The sequence below is a fragment of a genome, unplaced genomic scaffold, assembly GCF_019419815.1.
Source record: "Pyrus x bretschneideri cultivar Hongxiangsu unplaced genomic scaffold, Pyrus_bretschneideri_v1 Contig19, whole genome shotgun sequence".
Lineage (NCBI taxonomy): Eukaryota > Viridiplantae > Streptophyta > Magnoliopsida > Rosales > Rosaceae > Pyrus > Pyrus x bretschneideri.
In genome coordinates this window covers 1,881,905-1,887,027 of record NW_025999490.1, presented here as the reverse complement: position 1 = coordinate 1,887,027, position 5,123 = coordinate 1,881,905, and the positions used below count along the sequence as shown (strand labels likewise).

General features: G+C 35.3%; 1 long non-coding RNA gene across 1 annotated transcript; it reads right to left on the bottom strand.

Annotated features, from left to right (window-relative positions):
- Nucleotides 1–3,741: 3,741 nt before the first annotated feature.
- On the bottom strand, nt 3,742–5,123 carry LOC125476497. The gene is made up of 2 exons (XR_007257755.1): nt 5,002–5,123; nt 3,742–4,048 (listed from the first exon to the last, which is right to left on the bottom strand). It is a non-coding gene; the product is annotated as an uncharacterized LOC125476497 (long non-coding RNA).

Below are 5,123 nucleotides of genomic sequence, written 5' to 3'. Positions count from 1 at the left end.
TACGCAATCACGTTTGAAATCGGAGATGCAAATAATTTAATATTCTTTGCAAATAAAAATATTATAATCTGTCCGATCCAACACGTGTAATTTAAATTAATAATTTTTCAATGCGAATCAAGATCCAGTTCTATTTTTTAGTATTTGCCGATTATGGATGGATCCGAGCATTTGACCGGGGAGTAGTTGCGAAACAGTAATTTTATAGATTTGGGTCATCAATGCATTTATCTTAAAGAAGTATATATTCGTAGAAATAATTTCCATTTATTTCAAAGAAGCTCTGAGATGCAAGTCAAGTCAAGGACACGCTCAATTCAGCTCATATCATAGCAACTGCTGCGTTTTAAACTTAGTTCCGGGAAGTTGCCTAGCATGAAAAAGCTGAACTATTTTTAGAAGGTATGTGGGAGGTGACATAATGAGGCTTGTTTTGTTCTTCAGATTAGATTGGATTGAATTACTTATAACATTCAAGGTATACAACTTGGACTGGATTGGATTCATCATGTATGTTGAAGAAAAAGTTAAGTAGTAATGAATCCAACATTTATAAATCGTCATCGTAGTAAATCATAAGCCACAAATCATAAATCATAATTTATAAATTTGGTAAAATATGTACTAAGATCGGATCATAAAAATATCACATCCCAAACTCGGAGACATGATACACCATTTAATTTTATTTAACCTTATAATTGTATCTAACTTTCGAGTTAAATTGCCTATGTATCCTCCGAAATGATCTAACCAATTATATATCACCATTTTGTTAAACTCAAAATAGAAATCTTGTGTTTGCAATGACTTTCAAAATTTCTCATTCAATTCTCATTTTCATTTCTTAGGTCGATTATGCCGTAATAGACATTTGCTTCAACAATAATATATCCAAACCAAGATCACGTTTACTCTTCTCTTAAGAAAACCCACTTTCTTCAAATACTTGAACCCAGACAAAATCTGATTAGAGTTTCTTCATTTTTCTATACAACTCCTACACGCAAAGGACCTTAACTTTTGATTCACAATTCGTAATTTCTTATAAAGCTTCACCACCAAATCTTCCCAACATCAAACATATAGCCATCAGTTTCTTCCCCAACAGCATCATCATACCAGGCAATTGTGTTCCTACTTCTTATGTCCAACCAACTCCATTCATGCATAAAGTACAATAAAGAAACTTAATTTCTATTTAATCATCCTTATTAGCTAAAACCCAATTGCAAGTATAAAAATCCATACAAACTTCACCTATCAGTTTGTAGAAAATTAAACCAGAAAAGAAGGGTAACAAAGCAAAATTAATCTACACCTGAACCGAAGCACGACCTTCCTCCGAAACAACAACAGGAGCAATCCAAGTGATGTAAGAATGGTGCCAATTCATACTCAGATTGCAGGTGACTCCAGAAGCAGTAACGGCAACTCCGTCGATAGTGACGTTGAAGCATTTCCTAGAACGGCATTCTCTTGGATTTCGAAGTTTTGGGGAGCTGGAGTGGAATTATTGAGGAAACGGCCTGAGTGACGGGCAAGACCGTAAGAAAATCGAGACCCTTTTTTGGGAGGTGATGACGGAGGTGAAGGCTTGGTCGGCGGTTCCTCCCTCCCCCCTCTTTTTGGGAGGTGATGACGGAGGTGAAGGCCTGGTGGGCGGTTCCCCCCCACCACAAAAAAAAAAAAAGAGTCAATATTATACTATATATTTTGCCCTAATCTTTTATTGGTTATTATGTGTGAATTTTGATACTTTGAGTTATATTTCTAATGTAAAACATTTGACTTCCTTTGGAGCAAAAAGTGATCAAACGAATAAATTTTGGAGTGATTCCAATTGGAGGTTGTTCGTGAGTCTTTCAAGAATTTATTTGTTATTATGTGTGAATTTTGATACTTTGAGTTATATTTCTAATGTAGAACATTCGACTTCCTTTGGAGCAAAAAGTGATCAAACGGATAAATTTTGGAGTGATTCTAATTGGAGGTTGTTCGTGAGTCTTTCAAGATGATTGTAGTCAAAATTCCAAATTTTTCTATCAAGCCATTTGACCGTGGCGATAAAATAAAGGTCTAGCGCACAACTTTCTCAGATTGATGTTTTTGGACGTTTTGGGTATTTTGGAGGTCAAGATAACATATTTTGAAGAAGATTCCTTCTGAGGATTTGTAGAGGACGTCTCCAGCTTTCAAAAGAGACATTTTGGGACCAAATCGGAGTTTATTTGATCGGTCAAAAGACTAATTTTCTGAGAACTCAAATTTTAGTTCAAATAGGAAACCTTTTGTTTTATGTTTTATTGTTTTATTATGTTTCTTAGTTTTATTTTAAGACCTTTTAGGGTTTTATTTTGTAGAAGTATAAATAAAGATATTTAGCCATTAGGGTTGGAGGATTAGGAGGAGAGAAGGAAACACACGCACAAGCCTTTGACAATTCAAGTTTATTTTCTAGGTGTTTTCTATCCTTGTTCTTAATAATATTTTATTAGGATTGTTCGTAACTAGTTCTTTTGCTAGGTTGAAGCCACGAGCCTTAGCATGAATATGTGATTTTATTAATTTGCTTATGAACGGATGCATGCTTGTTTTGAATTATTAATCACCGCGATTAAACTTTCTAATTATCTTAGTGATTCTTGACCATTAGGATATTTAGACAAGTAATTTGATGCAATTTATGTTGGAACATCACCCTGAAATTGAAGAGGGCTTCTTGTGATTAGTAATTGTAAGTTCACTTAAGGCGAACATCATGCTCTTAAGGGTTGCATGGTTTTTCAAAGGGTTTTCATGAAGCTTAATGAATCTTGCATGTCTATATTTGATCTGAATATCATAGATGGGTTGCATGTTAGATATACGTTTTCGCTTGAACATCAAGAGGAAAATATGTATTAGGAAAGCATAACATTCAAAGCATGTATGTAGAAATTCATAAGTAGTTGGTAAAATTGCATAAGATTGTTAAAGGGGCGGCAAAACCCTAGACTTTTACAAATTGATTTTCTTTAAATTGTTCTCTAGTTAATTTCTTTAATTGTTTTATTTTAAAATTCGTTTTTATTATGTTAAATTCTAAAATCAATATTTTCCAAACTTGGCGTCGTCGCCGGGGATTGTTTTAAATAATTTGTATTTACATATTCTTAGTTAATTATTTTTGTATATATCTTTTTACTTGTTGAATTTATTTTTATCTTTGTAGGTTATGTTTTGTTGGTTTTGAGAGCAGTTCAACGATGGGTTGGCAATCTCCACCAGCAGGAGGGTTTGCCTTTATGGAATTATATCAATATGAGGAACTCTCAAAGGCCTAGGTATGATCCCTCTGCAGAATTTTACAATCCAAGATGGACTGAGCAGCCTAGTTCTGTTTGGATGGGTATTCAACAGTCCTTTGAACAACCAAGTGTACCACAAAGATCTTCTCTAGATGACAAACTTGTTGAATTGGCCGAGTGTGTCAAACAATTTGTTGATAGCATGTCGAATACCAAACCATCATCAAAGATAATTGAAGAGCAAGATGGGCAGCTGGAGTATCACTTCACAGAAAACGAGAACGATTCATATTCAAACTTTAACAATTGGTGGACAGAGCATCCTACTTCTATGTGGGTAATCAATCAGCAGGCTTTTAAGCAGCCCTGCGTGCCACAAAAACTTTCTTTAGAGGACCAGATTGCTAAGTTGGAGGAGTTCGCTAGGCTGTTTATGGAAAGTACCCCAAAGTGGTTGAAAATAAACTCAATCGATAATCTGCGCACCAAATTGGACAGCTCAAGTATCAATTGGTAGAACAAGAAAACAATTCCAATTCAAATTTCCCTAATCAACCAATTGCAAACTATAGGGTTGAAAGGAGTGCTTTGTAGATCAAACATTGAGATGGGGGAAAACCAATGATACTACACTGGAAGAATCTGAAATTGAAGAGCCACCAGCCAGTTATATATGCCCAACAGTAGAAATAACGCCTGTTGACCCAAAACCTATGGCTACCCAAGTTTATGTGCCACCATAAGCCTTCCCAAAAGGGCTGCACAAATGCATAAGAATTGATACGTTAGAAGCTGTTCATACAAAAGCAGTATATGAGACATCACATGATGAGCTTTTAACCACTCTGACTATTTTGCATCCGAAGCAACCAGCTACTGATCAGAAAATTTTGGTCGGTGAATTGGACACGCCAACATCACAGTTCATCAAGTTTAAAGAAAATTAAGGTCAGTTCTATGACAGCCAAATTCCTCATAGAGAAACTCTGCCAGTGCAAAGGTTGTGGGTACTAAATACAAGATTGAAGTCAATTCGATGGAGACCAAAACATCACTGGAAACTGGAAAGGAATCTCTTTGATTACAGGGATTCATTCATATGGAAGGGCAAATATAAAGGATTCAACCACTGAACTGAAACACATAATTGATAAACATCAACTCATTCCATACTTACTGTTGCTATATGATGATGTTAAAGAGTGGTTGATTCAAGGGGAGCAAGTGACGTGATCACCAACCTTTTTCAAAACCGTCTAGCTATAGACGTTAACTAAAGTGCTAATTGGGAGGCAATCCAATTTTTTTACCTCTTTTCTTTTTATTTTCGTTTATTTAGTTTTCTTGCTTTCATGTCAATTACAAAAATCACAACAACAAAAAAAAATGAAAATTGAAAAACACAAAAACAGCCATATTTTTAGTTAATCAGTATTTTATTTGGGTTTATTCTAAGTAGATTTTTATTGTGTGATCATTGCAGGTTGCATTTGGAAACATTTCAGCCCCAATTCAATATCCAATAAATTGCATTCAGCAACATTCACATCTGCAACATTCATCAGAGATTTCATTATCAGTAGTAAAATACAGAAATTACATGAATGCAGAAAGGAACGAGGCACGATGAATTTGTAGAGCTTTACATGCATGACGAACAAGCCAAGTCAACACACTGAGACCACATAGTTGCAGGGACATAGAAGCATACTTTTTCAATGCAGATCTGTGAGTCTCAGTTTCTCCATGGTCTGTATTTGTTCCGCATTTGGGATGCGTGCTAGGTGGTTGCATCTCCTTTTCTTTATCGTCCTCATCGATTCCGATCAAACT